This window comes from Macrobrachium rosenbergii, chromosome 2 (assembly GCF_040412425.1).
Source record: "Macrobrachium rosenbergii isolate ZJJX-2024 chromosome 2, ASM4041242v1, whole genome shotgun sequence".
Taxonomy (NCBI): domain Eukaryota; kingdom Metazoa; phylum Arthropoda; class Malacostraca; order Decapoda; family Palaemonidae; genus Macrobrachium; species Macrobrachium rosenbergii.
In genome coordinates this window covers 69666506-69680872 of record NC_089742.1, presented here as the reverse complement: position 1 = coordinate 69680872, position 14367 = coordinate 69666506, and the positions used below count along the sequence as shown (strand labels likewise).

The 14367-nt window shown below is 36.1% G+C and overlaps 1 long non-coding RNA gene across 1 annotated transcript in view; it reads left to right on the top strand.

Moving 5' to 3' along the window:
- The first annotated feature begins 428 nt into the window (after positions 1-428).
- Positions 429-14367, top strand: part of LOC136848133 (uncharacterized) — an 88233-nt gene continuing 74294 nt past the window's right edge. The window contains exon 1 of the long non-coding RNA XR_010855942.1: positions 429-830. This is a non-coding gene — a long non-coding RNA (uncharacterized lncRNA). The remainder of the gene's footprint in view (positions 831-14367) is intronic.

Sequence of the window (14367 nt, the reverse complement as noted above, 5' to 3'; positions counted from 1 at the left end):
AGGTAACTTCTGGAGGAGCCCCCTCTCAGGAGAAAAGTCATTTTCTATATTAGGATTTGGGTCCAAAAAGCAAGACATTATAAAGTGCTATAAGGTTATTTGCTATTAAATCCAGGTTAAATCTTGTGTAAAAAAAAAAAAATCTACCTCGAAGACATTTCATACCAGTACACCGAACATTATCTAGGTCTATAAGTAGCACGCAGTTTTTCCCTTTACTCTTAGGGACCCCGTACACGTTCCAATATTTTGTAACTTCGGTTTGACAAAACATTGGGTGTATGTCGGGCTAATTTGGCTTGTTGAAATAACATGAACCGTGGCTTGACGGAAACAAGCACTGTTTTTTTTTTATGGCTTGACCAAAACGAACCTTTCAAGTAAATTTGAACGTGATTGGCTAGTTTGGCAGATTATTTAATCTGCTCAGTTGTACCTCAACCGTTACCGCGTAGTGATCGTTCGCAGGAACCTCCGCTCGGTGGCACATTCGCAGGAGGAAAAGCTATTTTGGATGGAGTTCATGGACCTATATAGGTAGCAACCGTACTGTGGAAGGTGAAATGCCCGGAATACGTGACCGGAATAAGAGGGGAAGCGCATGCCTGCCAGCGGCAATACCACGTTGGAATCACCGCTTCTCGTCAGGGGGTGATGCCCCAGCTTGCCTACGCGAAACTAAGTGGCCCAGAAAATAAACTAAGGAGAGCAGCTTTTAGAAAGGCACAGATGGTGTATACGTCACTTCCTTTTGTAACTACGATTTACCTTTGTTCACCAAGGATACAGAAAGGGCTCGAGCTTCAGTGACCAATAGGCCTATAAATGAGGTAAGGTGAGCAGGATAGCCTATCTCTCCTAGGTCTAGTCGATGTATTCATTGTAGGTAGTTTGCCCGACAATATATATGAATATATCGCTATCGTACAACATTTGGTAATTTTTCGGAAGACTCCAGCCAGCCATTTCCAAAGGTGCCAGCTAGCCATTTTTGCATGAAAAACCATTTTGGATTTTTCATGCAAAAATGGCCAGGAAATGATAAGGTAGTAAAAGAACCTAAAAATACCAACCTAACGTAAACTAGGGCTGTTTACTGGTTACAATTTTGCCGTATTAGTTATGGAGGGGGGGGGGGAGTGGGCTGGTATTGTCTTACCTTACAAGTCCTTATTTTTCTCTGCTATTAGGCATTTGCGAAGGTTATGTATTGAGAAGAAATTTTTTGTTTTGATGTGATTTACCCAAGAAAAATATAAATTATGAAGAGGAAGGTGGCTGGAGTCTAACGAAAAATAACCCAACATTTAGTTCATACTTTTAAGATAAGGGTCTGTAAAACTGTAGGTCAGGCCTACATCATCATCAGCAGAAAAAATTCATTTTGCGGCGTAGATATAGGCACGCGTTTTTGCAATTTGAAAATACGTGAAATAGGGACAGAATACTGATAGTGCATGGCGATATTGCCTATTAGTTTGCCGTTTTTGTTGTGCTAGAGTTGGTAAAACTGAAGACTATCACCGCGTCCCTCTGGTTCAGGAAATACAAATTCCCGTGCAATATGGCCGCCGTGTTTAATATGAGCCCCTCGGGGATGAACGTAAAAAATATAAACAAAAGTTAAATATAAACATAAACAAAAGGAGGTAAATATTCCGGTCGGCGATTAGCGGAAACCAGGCCTCGGTAGTAGTCTTCAGTTTTATCCTACAGCTGTTTGCTATCAGAGGATACTGTAATTGTACTAAGTTTATTGCTGCTGTTATTTTTGTACTATAGCTTAGTGCTATCAGTATGCGATTATTACTGTACTAAACTTCATACTCGTGTTCACAATGACTTATGAAAACACATCGGCGGTTATAGGACCCAGCCCTATATGAAAGGAGAAATTGCTCTCGATAATCACCTTGAGGGAAACACAAACAATAAAAAAAGAAGGTTGCCGAGAGTCCCTCATGGGGCGAAATTGCCATCCCCATGCAAGTGCTTGCTTTCCTAATCAATGGAGAACGATGCTGAGAAGGTTTAGATGTGTTTCTTCATCCATTCTGATATAGTTGAATCAGTCCGCCTTTTCAAGCTTAGGTTCATTCGACAATTATAAAAAGTGTTGCCACGATTCTACACAAGCTGACCCCTTCCCAGAAGCAGGAATACATACCCAGAATCCCTCCTTCATCCCAGTGACCGCGGAGTATCTGGTGGCGAGTGGTGTGCTTTAACAACCGTTCTTTGATGGTTATTTATTCAGTCATTGTTATGAATATATATATATATATATATATATATATATATATATATATATATATATATATATTTCCAAGTGACTGAGAATATATAGGTAAATGAATCAAATAATATAAGAAAATAATATATTTGACCACAGTAAACCTCTGAAAGGAGTGTGGACTCGTGGCCGACAGTAAAATGAAGACCCCACTTCTGGACCCGATCATCTTTTGCATGAAAACTTCAATACCGGAAGCCAGACTTCCACGTTTCGGCAACACCGGTTATTATGAGATAATCTTTCTCTTTTCATTAAGCCACTCTTTGGGCCCTTTAGTGCGAGAACTCTTCCTGGTGTTCTCGATATACAGTAGTTGTTTTCATTTAATGCGTCCCCCCACGGGTAAAGATGTGGCAATGCGCGATGTGGCACATGCGCATTGTGTAGCGCGCGACTGGCTGACAATCAACGTTTCCGATATCTTTGACGTATTGTTATAAATATTAAACTTTTTTTTTTCCGTAACATATTTTAATGTTTATATATATATAAAATATAAAGAACCATCGCCCCTTATATGAATCATGAACGTACCGATTTTGTATCTTGAAGCACACGAAAGACGAGCTTATATCAAAGTCTGCTTAGATCAACACAAACGAACGATCCCCGTAAGGGGTTAGTGCCGTCAGTGCACCTCACGCTGTTCACATTAGGCATTACTTATGGTACTTTGCAACGTCCCTTCGGGCCTTAGCTGGAACCCCCTTTCATTCCTTGCACTGTACCTATGTTCATATTCTCTTTCTTCCGTCTTTCTTTCCGCCCTGTCCTATCAAATGGTTCATAGTGCAACTGCGAGGTTTACCTCCTGTTGCACCTTTCAGACCTATCTTTTCTCAGTTTCCCTTTCAACGCTGAATGGTCTCATAGGTCCCAGCGCTTTGCTTTTGGCCTAAATTTTATAGTCCCTTCCACAAACGAACGATGAGATTCCAATATTCATGATGTTATGTTAGTATAGCCTAGGCTACACCAAGACCTATGGTCACAAACTGTTCAAGTCACAAGATTTTCATATTATTCAGACTTTATTCTATGTACAGTTTCACTGCATGCATATAAAAATAAATTGTTATTATATTAAAGTACTGTCTACGTCCGTAAGCCGAAAAATACCCTTCAATATTGTTTACCGCTAGATCATGAAGAATGGACCAATGAAGCTAGGCCTATACTACTGATTCGCAAGGTAATATTTTATTTCACTGGCCTTCTTTTAAGCACAGGTTCATTCCATTTCAGTCAAAATTATTTTTTTTTATTGTAACCTTTATTCATTCTATCTAAGCATCGTTCCTATGTCCAACAATGAAAAAACATGTAAGTTTAGGCTAGCCTTTAATGGTATGTATGTCATCAACAATAAGGATGACGGGAACTCAATAGGATTTGAAGGTGCCGAGTCACTGAGCTGTTGTAATTACTTGTATGATTAAGAAAAAATACAGTAAATATATATGCAGAGTATTCTGAAAAGACAACCACAATACCATTGCTATCATGCCTTCTAGCCATACTCCCCCGTAGGACGGTAATGGGTCAGTGCACCTCATGCGGTGCACTGTGGGCATTACCTCCGGTCTTTGCGGCGTGCGTTCGGCCCATAGCTGCAACCCCTTTCGTTCCTTTTACTGTGCCTCCTTTCATATTCTCTTTCTTCCATCTTACTTTCCACGCTCTCTAACAATTGATTCATAGTGCAACTGCGAGGTTTTCCTCCTTTTACACCTTTCTAACCTTTTACTGTCAATTTCCGTTTTAGCGCTGAATGACCTCATAGGTCCCAGTGCTTGGCCTTTGACATAAATTTTATAACCAGTTTAATTCAATTCTAGCTATACGCTATTCACCTAGGTAGACAGCCTCATAGACAACGATATTTGATGCTATTTCCAGTATAACCTACTCATGTAATTTCCATGCAAGATATTATTAAAATACCTTTTATTCGTATTCGCATAGACAGATGTCTTTTTTATTGACCAACAATGGGATAAAAAATATTCATTTAAAGCCCATCGTTCTTATGAGTTTGATGCGAGTAGATAGTTTGTTACAAGCTCGTAATTCGTGTGCTTGTATTGTTATATATTATAGATAAAGATCGCCATATTTATGGTCTAAATAAGAAAGTGTGGTGGTTCTTTGTAAATGTAAGTATTCAAATGCATTAGTGAAGAAAAAGTTTGCAATTACATCACAGTAAGTCCACCTAAAACCTACGTTGGTGAGTGGACAGGTGGCATGAAATGGACTAAAGTATAGCGACGGAAACAGTTAGGCCTAATGTTAAAAAATCATCATCTCTCTCACTCATGAGAGTTGACCTTAGCTCTGAGATGCTTCGGATGCCACGGTTAGTTATCATCTTGCACGTGTGCGCATCAGGCTACTATGACCAGATCCGTTTTGAAAGACTTTTTGATCTTTTATTTAAAAGACTAGAGGGTAACAAAAGAATGTGAACGTGTATGGAAGCTTTTTAAATATTTCACATAACTGTTTCATTTCAGTCACTAGATCCAGAAACTTCCATCCATGTCTTTTCCAACGCTGTTTAACCCCATTAAGCCTCGTGCACCCTACAGTCTGTGTGTCTTTTTCAATCAAAGCCTTTTCAAATGCCTTCCTAAGCACTCGACGTACGAAACCCTCATAATTCTTGCATTCTAGCCCATTGCACTTTCACTAAGACCCTTCTCCTATTTGATAAACACGCTATTCTAACGAGTCTCTCAAAATTTCTAAGTTTTTCAGAACTCCATTAAATTTAGTGATGCAGCTTCGTTTTGCTTATCAAGGTGTAAATCTACTCTAATGTTTCCAAACCGTTTAAGATCAAAATAAGCGTGTTTACGGCTTACAGACTTTTCGTGACGGTCAAGTGCAGTATGTAAATTACTTACATCTCTGTATCCTTTACTTAATTCACTCCAAACTGAATGTTCGTTTGAAGATGATACACACTGCCAGCAATACAGCTTATTTGATGCAATACTGTCACATAACCAAGAAACACTGTTGTAAAGTTTCAAGTTAAACTTCCTTGCGAATGTTTTGTTCATTTTAGTCAAATTTATTTCCCCTTTGGGTTTGAAAGTACGATTGTTGAAGGGTTTTAGAACTTGTTCATTGAGGATGTCAGTGTCGGGTTGGTATGCTATTTTCAAGAGTATTTTTCAAAAAATAAATAAATAAAGAATAATTAAATAATTGACCTTGCCATGAAGCTTACAGATGATCAAGCAAGACCAGAACATATACTGGACGGGTTTTAACAACCTTACTCTTACCCTAATATGAATATAAAATACTGAAAATAAACTTTATAAATGAACGAATTCATTGCTAAATTTCCACTAACGTCAGAACGTGTTGTGAATGATTAAAGAATAAAAAAAAAAAGACCAATAATCAATTATGTTAATTGGTAACTGAATCATACAGCGCTACTTGGCATCTACTGGTGGCCAGGTGCGCGCAAGACGTCAAGTGAATGAAGATATAGAGAATTATAGTTCTTCTGAATGGGTCTGTACGGACCCTTTTCGTTTGCACAAAAAACCCGCAACGCGTTTCTCAGACCGATTATTTTGGCTGTATATTACAGATCCAACATCCTGAAAAAATTTGTTTTCTTATTTGTTTTTCATAAAATACTGTTGACATTCATGTATTTGATATATAGGAGTGAAAATTTTCTAATGCATGTATAAAATTATGAAGTAATGTAATTATATATAAATATATAACATTTATATTATATATATATATATATATATATATATATATATATTATATATATATATATATATATATTTTGATGAGTGAAAAATTTTTGATGCTTGTTTAAAATTATGAAATAAAGATATATATATATATATATATATATATATATATATATATATATATATATATATATATATATATATATATATAATCATGATTATAATTAGGAATAACAGTAGTATGCATGTTTATTACTTGATGGAAGAGTATGAGAAAACAGTTGGTAATATCAGTTAAAATAGACGAACCTGAATGCTAGTATGAATGACATCGATGAGAACTTTACGGGATAAGACGAAGCGTGAGCAATGCATAAGGGAAAAATGACTGAAAAATTTGCTTCGAGTAAAAATAAGGTCTTGATGGTGAGTTGGAAAGATTCGAATGTGAATAAGGAAACGAATTAGAGAGGAGTTGGCTCTTGCAATAAAAAGAAAAAACGCTCTTGAAATAATGCATTTTTATGTCGTTTTAGTGATTATTTTAAATGGCTGTCAAATGTACATTGCAGAGGAGAAGCAGAATTGTAGTGACAGAACGGGTTAAGTCTACATAGTGTCATGAAAGTGACTTGAAAATGCCAGGAAAGCGATAGATGATAAGGCTTGGTAACATAACTATTGTGATTACAGTTGGATGTTGTATGGCAGAGTTAAGCTGACTTTTGGAGAGCGAGAGCTCACTTTCCGTTTCCACAACGAGAATGAATCATCTGAAAATAGATTTGATTATAGTGAGTTAGTCTACTTTCTAGCCGAGTTCGACGAAAAGCTGGAAAATCATTTACAAACTGTAGCCGTTTGGAAATGATTATCAAAATGTTCCTGGATGACATAATTAACTCCGTAAGTACGGTTCTTTTAAATGGCATCAGATAGATTTTAGATTGTAGGAATATTGCTATAATTTAGTTGTGGAGCAATATTCTACGATATCACTGTGATCCGAATTTCAGTTTAAATAAATTTTTCAGATATGTTTCATTTGACTGCTTATTATATTTATGATTCCAAGATAAGCAATAGTAAATTGTTTACCAAGTATGGCGTAATTTCGTAGTTATGTATCTATGTCATTTAGTTAAATCACGTTTTTTTTTATTTATTTAATTTTTTTTTTTTTTTTTTTTTTTTTTTTGCACGACCTACCTTCATTTTCTTCAAGTGCTAATGTACTTGTGCCTCCACAATTCAGCGGCAAAACTTCAAATATCTCCAGTGCTCTTTCAGTTGTAGCAGTTTTGTTTATTCCTCCTCAAAGACTGGAAGAGCACTTTTTTTTTTTTTTTTTTTTAGCCAGTGAATTGTAGAAGCCATGTGTGCATTAGCACATGGAGAAAATACTTAATATATTTGTCCATTATCTTTACTGTAAAACCATAACGTACACATCATAGTGCTTATGCATACCGAACCTTTTTTTTTTTTGAATTAACGCTCAGTGCATACTATGTAAAAGTAGCTCGAGTTGACACGATATGAATATATATATATATATATATATATATATATATATATATATATATATATATATATATATATATATATTTATATACATACATACATACTATATGTCACAGAATAGCGGTTCATATCGAATTCACTATACCTTAATAACCTACACCAATGGAAAAGTCACAGCCTGAATTCGAACCTGGTTCCTTGGTTTGATCATAGTCTAGACCGTATATTAGATACACCGATGAACAGTTGTCTCTGACCACTCGGCTATCAAAAGAGATCGAAACCTGGCAGGGGCAGATGCACCTGAATTATAGTTCTATTGGGTTCAAATCATCAAGGTATAGTGAATTCGATAATAAACTGTATTTGCGGATAAAAATTTCTGAACATAAAACAAGTCACGCGTGTAAAACTGACAAAGATTTATTCACACACATATATACACATACATATTCATTTATATATATGTGTATGTATGTAAGTATACATGTATATGTGGGCATGTGTGCGTTTGCGCTCATTCATTCATGTCCACGATTCTCCACATTAAATTATTTAAGAAGGGAAGGTCATGTTCGCATTTACACCTGTATTGTGTTTCCCGCGTGTTTTGAGTGATTTGCCACTTAGTTACGTAAATAGCGTCAAAATAAAACTAGTAGCGTCATTCATGACAGTATGAATGAGTCTGTCACATGAAAAATTGTTTTACTACTGTAAAAGTGAAGGTTTTCGCCTGGTACCAACGGCCTTTGTCTTTGCAACACCCGTTCATTTGTAAGAACCAATCCGCTTGTCAGTCTGTTTCAAATCTTTCTGTGATAACCAACAAACAAACTCTCAAACGCAACGTAGCTTATCTATGGCCATTTATAGAATCAAGTGTTTTTAAAGAAAACTAGTTTTTAGTGAGGAAAAATACGCGTCCATGAAAATATGATGTCCGAAGGAGAAAGAGGCCAAAAAGAGAAGAATAAATGGCGCGCCATTTTCTTCATTCCATTGTCCTCTTGGAGAAGTTGTCTGATATAAGTCCCTCTGAATGGAATATAAAAAGGCCTTTCCAGCGCCTCCCTTAGAAAGTACCAGAGTTCAGTTTTCTCTTCCTTTCCTCCTCTTCCAGATTTTCTTTCTTCTTTCCCTTCTTCTGCGTCTTCTTCTGCTTCTTCTTCTTCTTCTTCTTCTTCTTGGGTACAGTTGTCATGGTACGATTTTGAGGTTATTTTGCTTGTGTTTTTGTCTGTATATCTGGTTGTTATTACACCTTCCTCCTCTCTCTCTCTCTCTCTCTCTCTCTCTCTCTCTCTCTCTCTTCCCATTTCTTTTCAAAACGTTCTCTCTTTCCTGTCTATCTGTGTATATCTGTGTCCATTTCATTCCTTTCGTTAATTCAAGTCTTCTATACCTTACATTTTAATTCCATCCCATGTCTTCCCCATTATTCTACCCTCTGTGACCAACTCTCTCATTCGTCCCGTCTCATTCTTACTCTGTATTTCTTAATCACTCTTTTATTCCACATATTCTACTGCATGCCTAACATGCTTATCATATTTGTCATCTTTTCCTTCGTCTTTTAATCAAGCCTCCTTTATATATATATATATATATATATATATATATATATATATATATATATATATATATATATATATATATATATATATATATATATATATATATATATATATATAATATATAGATATATATATATATATATATAAAACACTATTATAATATATATATAACCGTGTATATTTCTATAAAAATATTTAACTATAAATGTTGCAACCATATATTTTTTAAATAGTGCTTTTATCTTATATTCATATTACACTGTCGTATTACAGGAAGAGACATTCATATATATATATATATATATATATATATATATATATATATATATATATTTATATATATATATATATAATTTAAATGTATAATGTATATATATATTATATATATATAATATATATGTATGTATGTATGCATGTAGTTCCTCGTTGGAAGAGTCGGTAGAGTTGTCGGCTAGCACTCGCTAGACCCGAGTTCGAGTCTCCGGCCGGCTAATGAAGAATTAGAGGAATTTATTTCTGGCAATAGAAATTCATTTCTCGCTATAATGTGGTTCGGATTCCACAATAAGCTGTAGGCCCCGTTGCTAGGTAACCAATTGTTTCTTAGCCACGTAAAATAGGTCTAAGCCTTCGGGCCAGCCTTAGGAGAGCTGTTAATCAGCTCAGTGGTCTGGTAAAACTAGGTAAACTTAATGTATGCATGTATGTATGCATGCATGCATATATATTAATTTTCTTTCCTTTTCCTTTCATTGATCAACTTTATGATTTTTCTTTTGCTTCTCTTTCTACCCATTCCTGTGTTGCACTTTTTCTCTCACGCATTTAACCATCCTGTATCAACCTTTCTTCATTCTTTAATTAATGCTTTCTCTCTGCGTGCCATTCTCTTCCTCCCTATTTTAACCCATTCATTTGCACCTCTGTCTCTCTCTCTCTCTCTCTCTCTCTCTCTCTATTAAAATAATTTTATTTCTTTTGTTTGCTCCATCCCTCTGCAAGCACTTCTCTTTTTTCATCTCTACCTCTCTCCGTCGGCCCCCCCCTCTCTCTCTCTCTCTCTCTCTCTCTCTCTGGGTCTCTCTCTCTCTCTCTCTGGGTTCGCATTCCCTCAGAGAACCGAGCTCGGCATTCAGTCCCCATATCAGCGGCGGGCGGCCTGTGACGCTCTATCAGTAACCCTTTCCTTAGTTTACGAGCAAGTGCTAAGTAAGAGCAGAGGACTCTTTGCCTTCTTTATTGCTTCCAGAATGGGCAGGTAGAACCGTGAGTTTTGATTTACGAGCTGGCTGCGGGGGTGCCCAAGGAGGGGTGGGATCGTGGTTGGGGTGGGGTGAGGTACCTGCGGGATGGGTGACGTTTGGTGGGAGTTGGGGGTGATGTTGGGGCGGGGGGAAAGCAGCCTCGCGCCTTCATCTTATAGGCTTCTGAAATCCTCATAAAAAAAAATACGACAGCTCATGATTTCAAATAGCTGTCCAAAAGTGAGAGAGAGAGAGAGAGAGAGAGAGAGAGAGAGAGAGAGAGAGAGAGAGAGAGAGAGAGAGAGAGAGAATCATTTGAAAAAGTGGAGCGAGAGTGACAAAATCTGCAAAGCAGTGAGGAAAAATTTGAAAGAATAGAGAAGAGGAAATGGGCTATTCTGATAAAAAGCAAAAAGTATTTGAATAGAGATAGAGAGAGGGAAAGGTATAGAAAAAGCAGTGAGAAATAATTTGAAAATATATAAATGAATTCTAAAAAGATAGGACAAGAAAGAATTTTTAAATGAATTGAGGACGAGACGGAATGAAAAAATGGTGGGTAGAAAAGGAAGGAGATAGAAAGAGAGATAGCAAAAATTTTGTCTGCATAAAATCAGAAATAGTACATAATTATACTGTATATTCGAGGGGGGGAGAGAGAAATTTTATTTGAAAGGGTAAATCTCAGCCACCTTTAGATACACGAACTCGAGTAGAAGCTATATGTGCCCTAATGAGGTCTCTTGGCAATTACAACACAGTAACGAGTTATTTTATGCTATTTTTTACTGGCCCCTCCATCTTCCCATCCCTCTCTTTCACTCTTTATCTCGCTATCTCTCCTCGCTTAAGATTCCCCACCCCCTGCCCTATTTTTTTTTTTTTTTTTTTTTTTTTTTTTTTTGACGAGAAACCTTGAGTTGCGTTAAGCTTCTCTTATTGAGAGAGCGCCCATGAAGCGCGCTCGAAGTAAAAGGCTCCGATAGCAACAAAAATCACATCATCTCGTTCACGACCAATAACGTGATTCTATCTTTTCGCTCGAAACTAAGACATTCTCTCTCTCTCTCACTCTCTCTCTCGCTCTATTGAGACGCCACGGCTATGAAGAACTTATCAATAGTATGAATAAAAGAGGACGTCTCTAGGGAGTATATTTTTCATTGGATAAATAATATAACATAGAGATTGCTGAGGAAAATAAGGCAGGCTTTTTTATCAAGGCCTAGAGGATCACATTCGTGTTGAAATTGGGACCGTATTTTAAAATTGTTGTGCGAAAGCACATGATACCTCCAGCCAAAGTTTAAAAAAAAACTATCTACTTGATTTGGTCACTTTATTTCATCATAAATTCAGGCTTTGAAATTATCTTAATTTTTTCGTCTTCGAAGAAGAGGGGATTTTATTCATATATTTCCTTTATGTGTGGAGTAGTTAAGGACATCGGGTTACCCAGTCTGCAGATATCAATAATGAGAATAATTATCTTGAAAATATTACAGCTTCAAGAAATGGTGCTTTTGGCCGATATGCCCTTAGTAGAAACCCGAATATGAAAAAAATAAGCACTGAATTTCCTGGATTAAGAAAATGTAGGTCGTATTTAGTAAAAGATGCAGTCATGCTTTTGCGCCATGGACGCCAAACTATGTTAATTGTTATTGCGTAATGAAAATTCAGGCCGTCAGTTTTAATTAATTCATTCGTTCGTTAGAACAGCTTGGAGTAACAGGACTACCGCCAGTCACGTTGCATTGACTTATAAAGTAATGAATTACTCATAAACTACTCCATCGGTGATTACATATCAGGTAAAACGAGCATTCTGCATTTGCACATACAATCATATGATCGTCCTATTTTCACCTTGTACTAAAGTTCTTCATTGGTGGGGTGGGTAGAGCTCTCGGTTAGCACGCTGTTGGCCAAGCGTTCGACTCTCCGACCGGCCAATGAAGAATTAGAGGAATTTATTTCTGGTGATAGCAATTCATTTCTCGTCATAATGTGGTTCGGATTCCACAATAAGCCGTAGGTCCCGTTGCTAGGTAACCAGTTGGTTCTTAGCCACGTAAAATAAATCTAATCCTTCGTGCCAGCCCTAGGAGAGCTGTTAATCAGCTCAGTGGTCTGGTTAAACTAAGATATACTTAACTTATTTTTCACCTTGTACTAAAGGCATGAAAAATAGGGGGTGAGGCTACCTGTTGAGACAGAGAAGGCACTTCGGGAGCAGCTTGAACTGAGATAAGAAAACAAAGTGGATAGAACCCTTTGGAGGCAACAGAATAGACGGCCCGTCCTTCAGTCATTAGGGGAAAAGGCAGAGGAGAAGATGGCAGTTGTGCAGAGATAAGACGATGTCTCAATGTCACCCACTCGCTGAAGGGGAAAGTGAAGCCCTTAGTGGAAAATGATCTTTTGGAGGCATGTCAGCCGCAGAATTGTTGCTCTATGATGATTAATGCAACTTTAAGATCGTCACGGATAGAAATTTAGTGAGGAATATTTGTCATGATATACCGAAAAGTGATTGCCCACTGAGTGTGAATAATTAAATGGCGAACGACAGCCAGTTTATATTACCGTCATTACAGAACTAAGCTATGAATAATTATTGCGAAAGCGAGCTTAACCGCGGCAGAACAATTATTGGAAAATGAATAGCATTTAATGTTCAACGGTTTTATAAAATTTTTGGATTATGGAAAATCATTAATTGAAATACAATATAAATATGCTTTTTGACAATACCTGTCGTGACCTTAAATAAAAAAGACTAATGCCAAATGTAGTTACGTTTGTTAGTGAATTATTAGATAACATTTTAAAGTATATTTAGTGTTATTATTTCCCTCGAGCGTCAAGACTCTTTTTTGTCAGAACAACTTTACGCATTATAAACATCGGCTTTCAGTCTCAGTCATATTTGCAACGTATTACAGTTAATTCCAAGTAAACCACATGAAGCGAGCGACAGCATTGAAAGTTTCCAAATACACTAAGTCATGCGAACTAAAGATGCTTTAAACTGAATCTTCAATTTGACGAGATAGAGTTAATTCCAAGTATTACAGTTAATTCCAAGTAAACCACATGAAGCGAGCGACAACACTGAAAGTTTCCAAATTCACTAAGTCATGCGACCTAAAGATGCTTTAAACTGAATCTTCAATTTGACGAGATATACTTCATACATAAGTTAAAGCTTACATTGTACCTTCATGCTTATGTCAGCTATTATCGCATAGGTGCCATTCATTCAGAAAGTAAATGAATGCCTTATATGTATAATATATACATACATGTATATAAAATACACATATATGTGTGTGTGATGGTACATTTGATTATATATATATATATATATATATATATATATATATATATATATATATATATATGTGTGTGTGTGTGTGTGTGTGTGTGTGTGTGATGGTAATTTGATATATATATATATATATATATATATATATATATATATATATATATATATATATATATATATATATATATATATATATATATATATATATATATATATATATATATATATAATATATATATATACAGGGTGCAACATAAGTAACAACGCCCTTTTAATTTTATATCTTATAATGTATATTTTCTTTATTATTTTCTTTAATTAATTTGCTAAATCTTCATTTTTTCATATATTTTATACATCCATGAGATTAACAAAGGAACAGAGAGTAAAAGCAATTCAGTTGTACTATCAAAACAATAAAAATGGTGCTGAAACCGCAAGATTGTTATCAGCTGAATTTAACATCCCAAGGGTGCAAAGCCGAAATATCACAAGCTTGATTAGAAAATTTGAATCCACAGGAAGTGTAAGTGATGCTCAAAGAGCGGGTAGGCCAGTTGTTGCAACAAACTTAGAAAAGTCCAATGAACTACAAGAATCGTTGCTGCGTTCTCCTCAAAAATCCAGTAGGCGTCTTTCTGCAGAGTTAGCAATTTGTATTTGT